This window comes from Lissotriton vulgaris, chromosome 1_1 (assembly GCF_964263255.1).
Source record: "Lissotriton vulgaris chromosome 1_1, aLisVul1.2, whole genome shotgun sequence".
In the NCBI taxonomy this organism is placed as follows: domain Eukaryota; kingdom Metazoa; phylum Chordata; class Amphibia; order Caudata; family Salamandridae; genus Lissotriton; species Lissotriton vulgaris.
Genome location: NC_141685.1, coordinates 1,363,832,107 through 1,363,850,490, shown reverse-complemented (window position 1 = coordinate 1,363,850,490; position 18,384 = coordinate 1,363,832,107).

Here is an 18,384-nt window from a genome sequence, read left to right as displayed (position 1 = left end):
GGTTTCCTTAGTAGCAGGCAGAGTTAGGGTTCAAAACCTACAACTAGGCACGCTGCAAAAAAAGGGTCAGTTTTCACTATGAAAATGTGGTGTGTCCTCATTGAGTTTTTTTTCCGTTTCCTTTTGTGGGCTCTAGGCCCACCCACACAAGTGAGGTATCATTTTTCTCGGAAGGCTTTGGAGAATATGGGGTGAGCAGACTTTTGTGGATCCACGCAAATTCCAGAACTTTCCACCACAGAAATAAGAGGAACATGTGTTTTTTTACACATTTTTAGGTTTGCAAGGGATTCTGGGTAACAGAACCTGGTATGAGCAAGTCACCCCATCCTAGATTTCCCTGTGTGTCTAGTTATAAAAAATGTATAGGTTTGCTAGGTTTCCCTAGATGCCGTCAGAGCTGGGTTCAAAATCTTACAGCTAGGCACTTTGCAAAAAAGGTGGTGTGTCCGCGTTGCATTTTGGGCCATTTCCTGTTGTGGGTACTAGGCCTACCCACACAAGTGAGGTACCTTTTACTTGGAAGACTTTGAGGAATGCTGGGTGGAGAGGACATCATGTATCCACGCATATTCCAGAACTTTCCATCACAGAAATGTGAGGAAAATGTGTTATTTTTACAAATCTTTAGGTTTGCAAGGGATTCTGGGTAATAGAACCTGGTGAGAGCCAGTCAAGTCACCCCATCCTGGATTCCCCTAGGTATCTTGCTTTAAAAAAAGTATAGATTTGCTCAGTTTCCATAGGTACCGGCAGAGCTATGATTCAAAAGCTACAGCTAGGCACTTTGCAAAAAAAGGGTCAGTTTTCACTGTAAAAATGTAGTGAGTCCACGTTGCATTTTGGGCCATTTCCTGTCACGGGCATGAGGCCTACCTACACATTTTTCTCAGAAGACTTTGGGGAACTCGAAGTGGGGGTAATTTTGTGCATTTATGCCCATTCCTGAACTTTCCACCAGAGAAATGTGAGGAACATTTGGGTTTGTTTACAAATATTTAGGTTTGCAAGGGGGTCTGGGTAATAGAACCTGGTGAGAGCCAGTCAAGTCCTGGATTACCCTTAGTCTAATTTAAAAAAATCTGTAGGTTTGCTAGGTTTCCCTATGTGCCAGCAGAGCTAGGGTTCAAAATCTACAGCGATGGCAACTAACAAAAAAGGGTCAGTTTTCACTGTTAAAAGAAAGTGTCCATGTTGCATTTTGAGCCATTTCCTGTCACGGGCACTAGGCCTACATACACAAGTGAGGTACCATTTTTATCGGGAGACTTACAGTAACACAGAATTGTAGAGCAACTGTTATTACCTATAGATTTTTGATGCATTTCTGCCTTCCAAATGAAAGACAATGTGAAAAAAGAAGTCATTTTGAAAAATGGCCCATAATTCTCATGCTAGTATGGGTACTAACAATTTCGGAAATGCCGAAATATATACTGTTTCTAAACTCTGGGGCAGATTTACAACTTCTGGTACATCTCTGCTAATCAGTAGGGATGCGCCAGAACAGTTGCAACAAGCCAAACCATCCGTGCACCACAACTGCACCGTGGTGCCCCAGATGGTCAGATGCGTGTTGCATCCCCTGGCGGAAAGGCAGTGCATTGCTGGAGTCACGTCGCAAGAGCGACTCAGCTCCAGCGAGGCTCTGGGTGCCCCTATGTCTAACATGCTGCATCAATCCTTATGCCTGCTTCAAGCAGGCGTAGGGTTTTGACGCAGCATGGCCGTAAATGTTACTGAGGCGTTCCTGCGCCGGTGCGCCCCCCCATGCCAGAGCGCCCTCATGTGGTGCAGGGCTTTACAATGTGACGCATCTCCCTAGATGTGTCATGTTGTATATACCCATCAGCATGGTGCTGGCTTTGCGCTGCTGCTGCGTCATAAAAGTGACGCAACAGCAGCACAAATGTGGCTTACGGGGCTTGTAAATCTGCCCCTCTATATTTTGTTGCAATTTCAGAAATACATAGGTGTCTTTCATACCGATTTTTCCATGTATGTATTTTCCCAAATGAATTGCTAGGTACATACTAAAAAAACATTGCAAGACCCTGCTCAGTTACAGGTTAAAACGTTGACACAAATGGCTGTTTTTTTCACACTAATTTTCAATCTTTCCTATATTCAACGGTTAGTCTCTACAAAGAAACCTTGAAGTATCTACACAAATGACACCTTGCTGAATTCAGAATTTTGTCCACTTATCTAAAATGTATAGCTTTCCAGGATCCATTATTGCTTTCATACCCATTTCTACCATTAACTGGAAAGAGGTTGAAAGCACAAAAAATACCAAAAATAGGCTATGTCCCAGAAAAATGACAAAAACTGTGTAAAACATTTTGGTTTTCTGACAAAAGTCTGCTTGTCCCTGAAAGCTGGGAAGATGGTGATTTCAGCATCACAACCCCTTTTTTTATACCATTTGCAGGGAAAAAATCAGACGCTTTCATCTGTAGCCCATTTTTCCCCAAAAACATAACATTTTGCTGTATTTTTTCTAATTTCTGGGTCCCCTCAAAGGGAATCCAAAAACCTGGGGCACCTTTTGAATTCCCATGATGTTGGAAAAAAAGGAGGCAGATTTGGCATGCATACCGTATGTGGTCAAAACGTTACAGGGGCCTAAGCGCGAACTACCCCAATTAGCCAAAGGCTTAGCGTAGGGGGGAGGGAGGCCTAGCAGCGAGGGGTTAAAGCATAAAATATCCTTTCAAAGCTGACAACCAGGAATGCATGTGCATCCACAGACGTCACCTAAAAATAATTGGAAAATCCAATATGGTTCAGGTTTAGGGTTGCCACCTAACTTGCTCCCTAGCAGAGCCACCATCATTTTAATGTCTCAGTTGAAATAAAAATAAGCAAACTCACCTAATGCAGGAATTTTAAGCCCTTATCTGTGTTCTAGACATGAGTAAATCATCCATGACAAATAATTCACTTAAACTAAGACAGAAGAGCCATTTTACAAATGAATACATACGATTTTGTTTAAAGTCCTATTTTGGGCCTTTACAGGCTCTTAAACCAACAACAAATGGTGACATTTTTTTTTTGGAAAGGTGGCAAACCTATTTAGGGGTTAAGATCTATTGGCTTTGCCAATGTTATTTTTACCAGTAGTTCATAAGCACATATATCAAGAGCATAACACTTGAATTCCATATGTGATAAATCCATAAGAAAATAACATACAACATAATTTGCGCAAGAACAAATGTATCATGGACATCTGTCCTTTCTTGAAAAATTCATGCAGATTGTGCTGCGAGTTAAGAAAGAATGATACTCTTTTCTAAATGACTAAAGAATGTTGAACAACATCTGTCTGGACAATATTCGTACATGTGTCTATTTCTTGGGGTTGTCATTACAGTTCGACTGACGGAATCGATCCGGCGCTTGGACCTAGATACCCTTATGGGTTTTTTGGATACGTCTGCTTCTGTCGAACCAGATGAGACCATTTTATCTTGCTGTAAAATCCTGGAACATCGAAAAAAGGTATCTGTCAGTCTTCATTACTTTACATGGCATTTAAGGCAATGAGAGGCAGTGAGGTTTAGCTACATATGTGGTTGTCTAACATTGTGGTATATTGTAGTGTTGTATTGTGACATGTGCTTTACTGTACTGTAAAGGACTGTGTAGTGTAAAGTATTGCTGTAATATGTTAGGTTGTATTGGGTTGCAATGCAGAGCAGTGCGTGCTGTAGTGTACAGTATAAATAAGTTATAGTGCGATAATGCAGTGTTATATCACATGTTTGCAGTGTATTATAGTCTTGTACGTTTTGCAGTGACCTGCTTTACAGTAGTGCAGCTTTGTGTGTGTTATGGTGTAGTGTTGTAGCATGGTGCAATGATGTATTGTAGTGTATTACCATGCTGTGTTGTGTTGCAAGTACCTGGGATGACATATTTGCATCTAAAGCATCGATTAAGTATGCATATATATTGCACTTCTTGGAGGAATCATTAGGGAATACAGAATTGTAACCTTTGCTTCAGCATTTCAACTCTGTTCAATCAATCAATAAAACTTTATTCGGATAACAAAGTATCCATAAAAGTACAGATACATAAAAGAACATAAGAGTCACAAAACAATTAAAAAAGAAAAAAAGAAAGTAGCATCGTAAATTTTCAAAATACATACAGGTTCACAGATCAAACATAGTCAGTCTAGCTCGAACAGCTATACGCAAAAAAGTGCCAGTGCGAAGTATGAGTTCATCATTGTCCATAGTTAATATCATTAAATATGCATTTTCCAAGCTAATAGGCTTTAATATTTTAAAATACGGAGTTAAAAACCATTTAATGTATTTTATATAAAATTTACAAAAGAATAAAAAATGCAACGCAGATTGGCCACTCGATCCGTCGCACGGACAGAGCAAGGAATCAAGTTCTTTCTGGTGACCAAGAGGAAAACAAAGTGCAAATTTGATTGAACCTGCCCTCAAGCGGAATAATAAACCCCGCACCCAGTGGCTCATTGGAAGTGTCAGATAGTGGGGCATGGGCGAAGTTAAAAAATCAAAAGCCAGATATGTAGAAACAGTGATCTTAGGAGATTCCCTGTCCAGTCTTTCTTCATCATACAGTGTGTATAGAGCAATTCTTATTTCATTTTTATGCGGGAGATTATCAGCAGTGTTCCTAATAAAAACATTCCCATAGTTGGTGCTACAAAAACTATTATACACTCCAGAAAGCCAGGGGATACTCATACATTTATCACAGTTCCGACAATCAGTAATAATATCTCTGGAAAGTGAAGTCGCCGGGTTCTTCCAAATAGAAAGCCAGAGCAGGGCAGGACGAGCACGAATGAAGTTTAACTCCTTGTGACAGACATATTGTGTAGTAGAGATAGGAACACAGAGCATCTCCCTGAGAAATCTGTTCTCTTCCAATTGAATAGGTCCACACTTGGTCACACCCCAAACCTCCGCGCCGTAAGTGGCAACGGGGGTACACTGGGCTTTATACATTTTTAAAATGGCAGATAAGGTACCAGTGTGTTTAGAACGGGGTAGGCTGAGGATTGAGTTGATGGCCTTTGAGAACCTACTCCTGGAGTGAGCAATATGCTCAGTCCAGGAGTTGCTCGCAGCAAAGACCTCTCCTAAGTAGGGAAAACTATTAGTGGACCATAGTTTGTCTGCACCTACCAAGATACTACCTAACTGTCGTTTATTAGGGCCACAAGACATAATAAAAGATTTCTTGAAATTAGTTTTTAAGTCAAGGGATTCCATATAGTCAACAAATCTATGTAAAGCATTCGGGGTGCGGCCCATAAGCACTGCATCATCTGCATAAAGCAGAACGGGAAGGGAGTTGCCCAAGATTTTCGGCACGTCGTGAGTAAGAGGGGTGAGCGTTTTATGCAGACCATTAATATAAATAATAAAGAGGAGGGGAGCTAAAACGCAGCCCTTTCTGACCAAACTAACACAGGCTTCCAAATCTTTGTGCAGATAGGCCAGGAAGTGCACAAGGTGCTCATCTAATCCGTAGTTCAAGAGAGCTGTCCAGAGCTTTGATCTATTTACAAAATCGAACGCAGAGGACAGGTCCATGAAGGCGAGATAGACTGGCGATCTGCGTGCAATATTATATTTCCCCAAAATTAAATTTAAATTGAGACACTGCTCAATGGTTCCGACCCTATTACGGAAACCTAATTGGCAGCGTTCCAAGATACCATTATCCTCGGTCCAACTCAGGATCTTATTGTATAAGATCCTGCCAAGTGTTTTTAGCGTATTATCGATAAGGGAGATGGGCCTATAGCAGTTTGGTTGTGAACAGTCTCCCTTTTTAAAAATAGGGACGATAATGCTTGTTGACCAAGTACGAGGAAGGGGAGCAACAGTAAGGTTATTGAACACATTTAAAAGAAGTGGAGCCCAGACGTCTAAGTTTATTTTGATAATATCAATGGGTAGGCCGTCAGGGCCCGGTGCCTTACTCCCCATGCTCTGATTAATAGCATCCTCCACTTCAGGTAAAGTTATTTCAACCCTTGGTGGATGGCAAAAAGACAATGGGGTCGGCTCCGGGCAGGGCGCGGCATAGATAGCATTAAAATGATTCACCCATTCTTCACCTTTGATGGTACAACTGATCGGGGTCATGAGCTGTCCAGAGGAGCGTAAGTCTTTAACAGCCGACCAAAAGGTATTACCCTTCTTTAGGTCAGCGGCTCTGGCTAAAACAGCCCCACGACCTTCTAAGATCTCTGTTTTCCTTCTACTAACAGCAGCTTTATACCTGGATCTAGCTTCTCTTATTTTAATGGAACAGATTGGTTTAAAAGACAGTGCCCTTCGCACTTCCCTGTTTGCCTTGGAGCATTCGTCATTAAACCATCTGGGATCTTGTGCAATATCCCTGCAAGGTACAGATAATAACATTTTAGAGGCTGATCAAATCTTGACAAAATCACAGACGGCCTTGGGATGGGGGGCTATGTCTAATAAGCATGAATTGAAGAGATATATATATATATATATATATATATATATATATGTATATATATATATATACACTTTCAGAGTATTTGCCTGCTTTTCCGCCCAGAGGCTCAGTAGGATTCTAATGTACTTTCATACAGGGCGCTATTCATCATAAAGAGTCTACAGGTACCAGCTTGCCATCAGAGAAACACACAACTGTGAAATAATTCGCGCATGCGCTCAAGTATCGTAGCAGCAGCTTCTACTGTTGTTCTTCACTGGCCTCAAAACACGTTAGGAAGATGTCGTAATTAAAACTTTGGACGGAGCCAGCATGGTGTGAGTTTTTTATGTCCCCCACAAAGGTGAGATCCTACAGCAGGCGGCGGCGCAGGTGACACATCAGGCCGACGAGGAGGCCCCAGCCACCAAGGCATTCATGATGGAGTTCTTTGCTGCTATCAAGGAGGACATTCTGAAGGTACGCTCCCAGCTCTCCTCGGACATGCGGGAGATGCGCTGCGATGTTGACTCTATTGGGGAGCGGGTGGCCACTCTGGAGGAGCATGATGTGGGCACCACAGACAAATTGCACCACCTCCAACAAGACATCATTCGCCTGACGGAGCAAAATCTGGATTTACAAGCGCATGCGGAGGTCTTGGAAAACCGCTCGAGGAGGAACAACATCAGGTTTAGAGCGGTGCCCTGGAAGGGTGAGGGGGGAAAGCCTCCGAGACTACGTCTTGGCTCTGTTCCGCCAGGTCCTGGGCAAGGGGGACGACTTCGAGCTCAAACTGGACAGAGTGCACAGGGTTGGCCTGCCAAGAGGGGCACAGGCCCCGCCACCGGACATACTGGTTTGCGTCCATGACTTCCAGATTAAGGAACAAATCCTGCGCAAAGCAAGGGACCCTGCGGGCATCCAATTCTGTGGGCACCTTCCTGCCCTCTTTCAGGATTTGGTGACCTCCACCCTCATCAAACGCCGCAGTTTCAGGCCTATCACCTCCTTTCTACGGGAGCAGGGCATCCCTTACTGTTGGGGCCACCCGTTTCGCATCATCTTCAAATACAAAGGGAAGCTCCTGCAGCTACGCTCTCTGGAGGCAGCATTTGAGGCATTGGGCCTGGCTCGTCCGGATCCAACAGCAGCCACTGACAACTCCCCGCCCCGACGACGCAGGCGGTCTAGCGAATGGCAAACAGTGGGGAGACCACTACCGACAGGGAAGCCTGACCCCTCTGCAAGCCTCTTGGAAAGGGAGGCGGCCGTCTCCTCTGTGGCGCTGGTGACTGAAAATGACCCGGCTCCTTGACACTAATATGAAGACCAGGTCTGTTCTGCAGGGTGGTGTCGGGAGGGTTTGCAGTCTTGAGCTCTAGATCTTCGCTCATGACGGATTCCTGCACTACGACCCGGAGACCAACTGTCGGGTACCATGCCCGCCTTCCTTTGGGTCTTGTTTCAAATTGGTTTCTATATTCTGTTTTGCTTTTGAGGGGTTTGGGGAGAGTGGGTGGGGGGGTTAGGGTGGGACGTGGTGGTAGCAGGGTATTGTTCACTGAGGGTACAGAACTACTGATGGTATCCTACATACGAAACGGGCCGCAGGGGGGTAGGACAGGAGGGCCGGGGGTCTGCGTACTGGGAAATGGCTTGATCCGGGTTGGATGGTCCTATGCCGTTACCGCCAAGGGGAAAGAGATACGCAGTGGAGAAACTATGCTTTCATGGGCTCAATATGGAGGTAAGGGGTGGATGGCCCCCATAGAGCAGTCCCGATGGTTCCATAGACGATGCCGATAACACTGGGGACGTGGAATGTAAAGGGGCTTAACTCACCCCAAAAACGCCAAAAGGTCTGGAAATATATTATTGACCACCAGTTGGATATCGTGGGCCTACAGGAGACACACCTAACTAAATTAGATGACTCCCGCCTTAAGCATAAACAGTTCCCACTTATTTATAGGTCCTCAGCCTCCACGAAACAGAGAGGGGTGGCCCTTATGTTCCGCTCAGCCCTGCACTTTTAGCCCATGGGGGTCCAAGGTGACAAAGAGGGGCGCTGGATCATGGTGAAGGGGCTTCTGCGGGGTAGACCATGCACTTTTGTTGTATTGTACGCTCCAAACACAGGCCAGAATGGGTTCCTTCAGACTCTACTGGGGAAAGTGGTAGACTTTGCTGAAGGGCTGCTGTTCATTATGGGGGACTTTAACTTGATATGGCAGAAAGACCTGGATAGTACTCACTCGCAGAGGTCTGACATGGGCTCCTTTTCCCCTGAGACACAACAGCAGGTCAGTGAGATGGGGCTTTTCAATGCGTGGCGCTCCCTACATCCCCAATCCAGAGACTACACCTTTTTCTCACATGTTCATCGCTCTTACTCCGGACTAGATCACTTCTTCCTGAGTCAGTCCCTCCGAGGCGATCTACACAAAGCCAAGATTTTCCCATTGTCTGTGTCCGATCATAGTTTCCATGCAATAGGCCTACACTGGGGTGTGAAGAGTGGGACAAGCCCTAGATGGTACTTTCCGGCATCCCTGGTTCAGGACAAAACCTCCTGTACTGCGCTGAGGGGAGCTATACAGGAGTTTTTCACACTTAACGACACGGGGGACACTTCCATCTTTACCACCTGGGACGCGTTTAAAGCATGCATACGGGGACAGTGCCTGGGCCTGAATGCTTCCCTAAATAAACAGCGGGGTCGAGAATGGGAACAATTAGAGGAGGAACTCTCCACCCTAGAACAAGCTCATAAGGCTAACCCCTCCAGACGCGCAGTGCGACAACTCACAGCAGTCAGAGGGAAACTCAGAGCACACTACAATAATAGGGCAGAAGACACGCTGCTCAAACTGGGGCGTCTCTCCTACTCCCAAGACAACAAAGTGGGGAGGCATCTCGCCAGGCAGCTCAGAGACAAAAGGGACAGAGAATACATAAAGGGGGGATTCTGGACAATCAGGGGGAACTGACACACATGGACTACTTAAAAGCCGAGCTTTTTGGTACCTTCTATAAATACCTCTACTCGGGGGGGACCCATGATACCGCCCAGCAAACGGAGTACTTACGAATGCTACCGCTACCCCAGGTGTCGGCGGAATGAAATGAGACGCTTTCTGCACCCTTTACCAGAGATGACGTGTTAGCGGCCATTAAGGGTCTGAAATCCCACAAGGCCTCGGGGGCAGATGGATACACAGCCATCTTCTATAAGACCTTCGCCTCTGAACTTAGTCCATTCTTGGTCAGATTTATTTATTTATTTATTTTGAAGTTTTTAAAGCGCGCAGCTACCTCCGACGGAGGTGTCCCGGCGCTGAAGACAATATCTTGTGAGGTTCAGAGGGGTTCAGGAGAAAAAGAGTGGGCTAGATCAGAGAGAAGAGCCAGGTCTTAAGTTTGTTCCGAAACAGAGGCTCAGAAGTCAGTAATCTCAGTTCTGTTGGGAGGTGATTCCACAGTCTGGAGGTGGCTACTGCAAAGGCCCTTCCTCCCGTTTGCGCTAGACGAAAACGGGGGCAGATCATAAGGCGGAGATGGTTAGATCTGAGATTTCGGGATGCCTGTGAGATCTTCAGCTTGTGTCTCAGGTAGGCGGGGCCTCGGCCATTAAGAGCTCTAAAGGTAAGGGTAAGGGATTTAAACTGAATACGTAGTCTCACTGGGAGCCAATGGAGTTTGATCAGATGGGGTGAGTTGGAATGACGGTATGGGATATTACAGATCAGCCTGGCCGCTGAGTTCTGTACTGTCTGTAATCGATTGATGAGATACGCCGGGGCTCCAACGTACAGGCTATTTGCGTAGTCCAGATTAGAAGTTATGAGGGTGTGGACTACTGTCTTGCGTGAGTCTAATGGCAGGAAAGGGATGATTTTTTTAATCATGCGGAGCTTTCCAAAACAAGATGCTGTGACTTTGTTAATTTGGGTCTTGCAGGGGAGGACAGTGTCAAATTGGAAGCCCAGATTGCGAGCAGCTTGGACAGGTACAGGGGGAGGATCTAATTCAGCCGGCCACCAGAGGCTGGAAGAGATGGGGGATTTCTGGTTAAAAAATAAGACTTCTGTCTTATCTGTATTCAGTTTTAAATTGTTAGAGGACATCCAGGTGGCGATGTTCACCATGCAGGGGCGAAAATTTAGCAACAAGCTTTCAGAATGATCTTTGAAGGAGAACACCAGCTGAGTGTCGACAGCATAGAAGATCACTCTGACGCCCCATGATTCCACCACTTTTGCCAAAAGCTTCAGGTATACATTGAACAGGAGCGGGCTAAGGGCAGATCCCTGTGGAACCCCCCATGTCAACGGTTTCTTGGTGGAAAAGAAGGAGCCCAGCATCACTTCTTGGAATCTATCCGAGAGGAATGATTTGACCCAGGCGAGAGGGGTCCCACCAACTCCCACCTCTTGCAAGCGTGTGAGTAGTGTTTCATGGGAGATGGTGTCGAATGCTGTGGATAGGTCGAGAAGGACCAGCATGGCATCCTCTCCCCTATCCGTGCACTTACGAATCGACTCGTACACTTCTAGTCCGGCCTGAATCCTGACTGAGAGTCGTGGAACAGCGAATTTGACTCAAGATAGTTGGACAGCTGTTCTTGTACCGCCTTCTCGAGCACTTTGGCTGGCTTGGGTAGGAGTGAGATCGGTCGGTAGTTGCTCAAACATGTAGGATCGACACCGGCTTTTTTTTGAATGGGGATTAGTAACGCGTGTTTCCATATGGAACGGACAACACCTGAATATAAGGAGGAGTTCCAGACTTCAAGCAGGGGGTTAATAACTAGTGGGGCAATCTCATTCAGAATCAGAGCCGGGGCTGGATCCAATGGTGAGCCTGATTTGCATTTTAGAAATAGATTCAGGGCATACTCCTTGGTGAGTGGTTTAAAAGTTGTAAATGCTTTAGTGCAGGTGGTGTCAGAATCTAAGGTGATTTCTGTACGATTCTGAAGGATTGTTGCCGTGATATTGGCAATTTTTTCCGCAAAAAAGTCAGATAGGCCTTCGCTAAGTGCTTGGGAGGGGATGAGGGGAGCGGACAGAGCCGTGGGATTGGTGAACTCTTTAACGATGGTAAAGAGGGCCTTAGTGGAGTTTTTTGCGTTGACAATAGTTTCTGCAAAGTATACACTCATGGTATTACGTTTGAGTTTATGAAACTCTTTAAGGGCCTGTCTGTAAAGAGATTTGGTTGCAGGATCATAGGTCCGACGCCATAGGCGCTCCAGTTTTTTACATTTGCTTCTGTTTTCCCTTAATTCCAGGGTAAACCAGGGAGCTGAAGGTTTAGATCTGAGGGAGGTAAGGGTCTGTAGGGGCGCGACTTTCTCAATGGCGTTCATGAGATCTTTATTAAATGTAAGAACCGCTCCATTGAGATCGTCAGGGAGTGAGTCTGAGCTATTATTGTACGATTGCTCTAGGGCAGTACATGAGATCTTGTGCCATTTTCTGCCTTGTGCTCTGATGGCAGATTCCTTCTTAGGAGATTGGGGTAAGGACACCTCGAACGGAATCAGGGAATAGTCAGACCATGGCAGAGGTGTGGAAGGAAGAATTTTAAGCTTCGTACAATTAGAAAAGATTAGATCAAGGGTGTGTCCCGCAACATGTGTGGGGCCTCAACCCCTTGTGTCAGATTCATACTTTGCATGGAGTCGAGGAGATGGGTGGCGCGGCTGCAGCCACTTACCTCTACGTGATGGTTAAAGTCTCCCAATACCGTGAAATGAGGGTGCTTAAGAGACAGATCTGCGGTGACTGCTTATAGTTCAGAAATGGCAGACTGTGGGGTTTTAGGGGGGCTGTAAACCAGGATCCCTGACAAGATGGCTGTAGTAGTGTCCGAGATGGAGAAATATAGTGCCTCTATGGGCCCTATATTTGTGATTTTTCTCGACGTGATCGTCAGGTGAGTCTGTAAGATTACCGCGATTCCACCTCCCGTCTTGGGGCCTTCGCGGCTTATACCTGTAAGGCGGAATCTCGGGGGCAAGGCAAGGGAAATGTCTGGGTTGGAGGAGTCTTTAATCCATGTCTCAGTCAGGAACAGTAGGTCCCAGGACATGGAAGACAACAGCAACCAAATGTCACTAGCGTGGCATGGTAAAGAGCGACAATTTACCAATCCCATAGAATATGTTTTTATGGGTGTGGGATGACTAACTAATGAGTCATGGGGACATTTTGTGTAAGGGGAGAACGAAAAAGGGCAGCTATGACATTTAACAGGAGGGGGCTAGTCAGAGAGAGGTTGCATGGTGTTGAGGGAGTGCAAGTTGACTTTCCAAGATCAATAAGCTGTGATCTAGTCCAGACCTGCCTCTGTGCGGGGTGGGAACCGGCAGCATGGCTGGCCCTTGGCCCGGAGCTGGCGCGGACGGGCGCATTATTTAACAACCTGGCAAGCGAGGGGGAGACGTCGGGCACAATGACGGAAGCTCTGATATCCGTGATACCCAAACCCGGGAAGGACCTCAAGAAGTGCGCCTCTTATAGGCCAATAGCCCTCCTGAATCTGGATGCAAAACTCTATTCCTCTATCATCGCCCGACGGCTCAATGACCTGATGCCGGCTCTCATACACCCAGACCAGTCAGGGTTCATCAAGGGTCACCAGACCCAAGACAATATGAGGCGGGTACTACATTTGATCGAAAAAGCCAACAAGTTTAAAATCCCAGCGGTCCTGGTGGGGCTCGACGCTGAAAAAGCGTTTGACCGGGTAGACTGGGGATTCCTCTTCCAGACGCTGGCCGCCTTCGGCTTCTCCTCAAGGTTTCTGACGATGATTCGGGTGAACTACCTCTCCCCTAGATCCAGAGTGGTAGTAAATGGGCACCCGTCCTCCTTCTTTGAGCACTCCCGGGGCACTAGACAGGGTTGCCCCCTTTCTCCCCTGCTCTTCACCCTCAGTATAGAGCCCCTAGCGATGGCAGTGAGAGACAATCCCAATATTCAAGGCCTTCCCTTCACTGGGGAAGCACACAAACTCACGCTCTTTGCAGACAACGTCCTCCTCTCCCTCTCGGGCCTGGGCCGTTCTCTCCCCCACGTGCAGACGGAACTGGAGCGCTTCGAGGCGGTTGCCGGATTCAAGGTTAACTATGACAAATCATGCGTGTTGAACCTCACACTACCCCACTCTGAAGTCCTCCGTCTGCAGTCATCAACACGTCTCTCATGGGCCAACTCCTCCATTGTATACCTGGGGATCCACTTGACCCCCACACTGGGGAAACTCTACTCAGCCAACTTTCCCCCACTTCTCGCCCAGATACAGACCGACCTGAACCGCTGGAAGCCCATGTTCATATCATGGTTGGGGAGGGTCCACGCGATTAAAATGTCTCTTCTTCCCCAACTACTTTATTTATTCCAGGCTCTTTCTATTGACCTTGACAGGGAGTTCTTTCGGCGAGTAAAATCCATGATGCTACGGTTTATCTGGCAGGGGGGTCGTGTGCGCTTTTCCTTCACCATCCTGCGCAGACCAAGGAAAGAGGGAGGTGTGGGACTACCTGACATTCACCTGTACTATAAAGCTGCGCAACTCCAAGTGCTAGTAGAATGGTCGCAACAGGAATCCGAAAAACACTGGCTCCATATGGATCAAAGCATAGCGGGAAGGACGATCTGGGATCTAGTGTGGTTAGCCAAGAGCGACAGACCTAAAAATGTGTACCTCAGTACCCCCACTAGCACTACGTTGAAGGTCTGGGACTCGGTTTCCAGGGACGAAAGGTAGACAACATTCACCTCCCCCTTCACTCCCTTGCACTTTAACCCTGATTTCCAACCAGCAATGACGGAGGGCCCCTTTGATACTTGGAGGGAAGGGGGCTGTTTAGCTCTAATACATCATTTCTATAACTGGGACCCACTCACCTTCGACAACTGTAAGAGGGACTATGGAGTTCAGGAGACCGAACGCTACCACCACATACAGCTACTACATTGGGCACTATCTCCTTAGGTGAGAGAAGCAGCTACACATCCCCTCACCAAGTTTGAAGCCTTTATGACCAAATCCTCTTCCATGAAGGGCGCTATCACCTTTATTTATGGGTTCCTTCTTTCCACCGCCATTTCCCCTCGGCCTCACTACATATCCATGTGGGAGGGGGTGCTCCAACGGGATATTCCTGACACGGAATGGACACACTTATGGTCGGATATAGCTAAGTTTAACCACTCTGTGGAACTAAGGGAGGCACATATGAAAACTATGATGGACTGGTACTTGTACCCGGCCAACCTGCGACAGATATTCCCCGACACTTCAGATAGATGCTGGAGGGGGTGTGGAATATTGGGAGACTTCCAGCACATATGGTGGGATTGCCCTACCATACGACTATTTTGGGAGGAAATTCTGCCCCACATTAAGGAGATGCTGGGGTACCCCATTCCTACCTCGATAGCCACTACCCTCCTGGGTCTCCGTGATCCTAGTCTCGACCATCAAACTAGGGCGGACAAGAGGATCATGTGGCTCAGCATCGGGGCTGCCAAACTCACCCTCATTGCTGCATGGAAACAGAGGGAAGCACCGGCCATCTCTCTTTGGCACTCGCGCCTTTGGAGGCTATTAAGTATGGAAAGAATGGCCGACATATTCCTAGACGACTTTAAGAATTTTGAATTCCGCTGGGGCCCCTTGGTTGCTTTCCTCTCCAAAGGACTGCCTTCCGCAGTGTGTCCTGCCAGTGCTAGAGCCCTCCACTTGTTTCAACTGTGATCTGTTCACACTGTGCGCCTGTCTTTAGTACCTACAAGTTGCTACCACCACGGGGGAGGGGGAGGGGGAATGGGGGGGGTTCCTAATTTTGTTATCATTACTGTGTATCCCGCTGATCGCTTCTTCATGGCGAACCCCACCAGGGTGCCACGCGAGGATGTTCGCCTTTGACCCACCATGAGAGGATGGTTATTGACTTTATGTTGGACAATACCGGTCAGACTTTGATTGATTAGCACTGCAGGGGTCTGGCCTACCTGCCACTGGTTGTGCATTTACCCAGCGAGCCGGGAGGCACCCCTCTTCGTCAAGCTTGCACCTATTTGAACCCTAATTGATGTGCCTGGGGCCTGGTTGAAATGAGTTCGGTCCGGTAAGGTGGGTTGAAGAAGGTGGGCTCTAATTTCACAGCTAACCCCTGTGTGGGAGATGCACGGCATTGTCGTAATTTCATCCTTTTTTCTGTGTTTTACAAAGAAATGCCAATAAAAATACTTTTGAAAAAAATATATAATTTACAATAAAAGCATATAAGAAGATTATTAAAAACGCCCAATATCTTTTAAAACGTCCATTGTCAGTGGACCAGCCGGGAGGAGGGAACTCTATCTCTCACATAGATTTAACTCCAGATGCCTTGCTGCAGGGTTAACTATAACAGAGTGGAGAATCACAGGTAATAAAAAAGCAAAACTAAGTGCCAGTCTTTAACAAATACCTTCGTTTAGACCACATAGCAAGGAGCAATTTCGAAAGTAAAGCAACATAAACTGGGTCAGTGTCAGATTTTAGGATCCTAAAGAATTCACGGTGGTTCCTAATGCCCAGTTTTCTGAACAATAGTATAACCCATTTAGACCTGGCCTGTTTGTATGCCGAGCATAAGAACAATACATGAATTACTGTTTCCTCCTCCACTAGGCATCCAGGACAGAGGCAATGGGTTGAGCCCGCCCACTTATTAGTTATTGCATAGAGCGGGAGCGTCCCATATCTAAATTGCAGAAACAACTTCCTTGCTAATGGGGGCTGTATTAAATCTAGCACCTGCTTAAATTGATAATGTGACTTAAAATCCAAGAACCCATGTGTTAAACTCATAGTTTTGACTGCCTGTATAAGGCTAGTCAATTTAAACTCTTTCACTACTTTAGCGAAAGTTTTTTTAGGGATGGCTAGACAAGATTCTTCGGTAGTGATCTATAAGTCCTCCATGCCCATAGCTCGAAAAGAATCCCTAACAAAGGACAACCAAGGTATACTAAACACAGCCCCAGTGATGACATTACCGCTTTTAGTTCTTCCCTATAGTGTCTCAACTCTGGTGTACTCCACAGCCGTTGCCAATAAAGCAACGGTCGGGATGAGATTAAATCCACCATTGGGAGGATACCCAAATCCATCCTTAGTGGTACTAGGGGTGTGTTTGTTGGCAAAGCCAGGATTTGTCTAATGAACCTATTTTCAGTGAGGGTCAGGGCATTAGATGGACTGTGCCCCCACAATTCTGACCCATTGGACTCTGTATATTTCTAGCGGTGGGCTTATGACCTTTAAGGCACAACTCTTCTGGACTTTTAGGATTCCCCCAATTGCCTGGGTTAGCTTCAGATTGGCCTTGTTGATTTGGGGACCCCAACCCATTTTATCATTTAGGGAAAGGCCCAAATAATCAAAGATATGGACCCGCTCGAGCGGCCTGTCATCCATCATTGGGTGTGGGCAGTTAGTGGGATTGACATTGAAGACCATATATTTTGTTTTATTGATATTTACTACAAGGTTCCTCTTTTTGCAAAACTGGCTAAATTCCTTTAACACTCGCTGCATCCCCATCGGAGATTTCGAGAGGAGCAGGGTGTCATCCGCAAACATTAGTGCGGGAAATTTCCGGAATGATATTTTAGGGGAATCCAAATCCTTGGCGGCAAGTAGATCTTCAATTAAACCGTTTAGGAAGAGGGTCTGCGCAAGCACGCATCCCTGCCTCACCACCTTACCGACAGGGAAGGGGGCTGTTAGTTGGCCATTCTTGTCTTATCTTACTCTAGCGTATGTGCCCGCGTGGAGGCGTTTAAGTTGGAAACAAAGATATGGTGGAATTCCCATGTCCAGCAGGATGCTCCACAGCTGGTCACGGTCCACCATATCAAACGCTGATTTCAAATCCACGAAGGTAAGATACAGGCTCCCACCTTCCCGAACCGCATGCTTCCAATAGATCAACTGAAGGCTAAACAGCTGATCTACAGTTGAAGTTTTAGCTCTAAAGCCTGCTTGCAACGGAGTTAGAACATCACAGTCTTCCATCCAATCCTGTAGTCTTTCTAATAACACCCCTGCAAAGATTTTTTGAGTAACATCAATGAGGCTAATTGGCCTATAATTTGCAGGTTCAATGGGGGACCCTTTTTTATAGATCGGAATGATCTCTGCACCAGCCCACGTGGACGGTGCTGGGAGGCCATGAAGAATTGCATTAAAAAGTAATAATAGATATGGAGCCCACACAATAGATATGGAGCCCACACATAGATATGGAGCCCACAAATAGAATGGTGCGGATTTCCTATGGGAAATAGGTCCTAACTATAACTACCTACTGGCGACCACCAGTTGGTAATATATATATACACACACACACAATTATATGTGTATATACGTAGGTTTTAAAAGTCAAAATAAGTTCATGTATTTTAACATTCATTTATATATGGAATATACAGTAGATAACTTAGCTTTATGGGAAGGCAGAGAATTAGACTGCTTTACGTCATTTTTACAAATTTTAAAATTAAAAGCTCAAAAGCAACTAACAGCTAAGGTAATGCATAAAATTCCCTCTGATCTCCTTAATTTAAATAAGGAAATAAATAAGCTGGTAAGGGCCCAATACCTTTCTCCCTCTCCAGACCGTAGACAAAGAATTTCACTCTTGAAGAGGAGAAGAAACAGGCTGAAGGTCAAATTAAAACGTCAGAAGGAAGACGCTCTTTGGTGTAAATTACGGGAAGCAGCCAAGAATGGTCGGACTAAGACCTTTTGGTCACTAATTGGGGAGGGTTGTGGGGTGAGAGCCAGACCCTCTCCGATATCAATAAATGAGCAGACTTGGGTAAATTTTGTTCAGGGTCT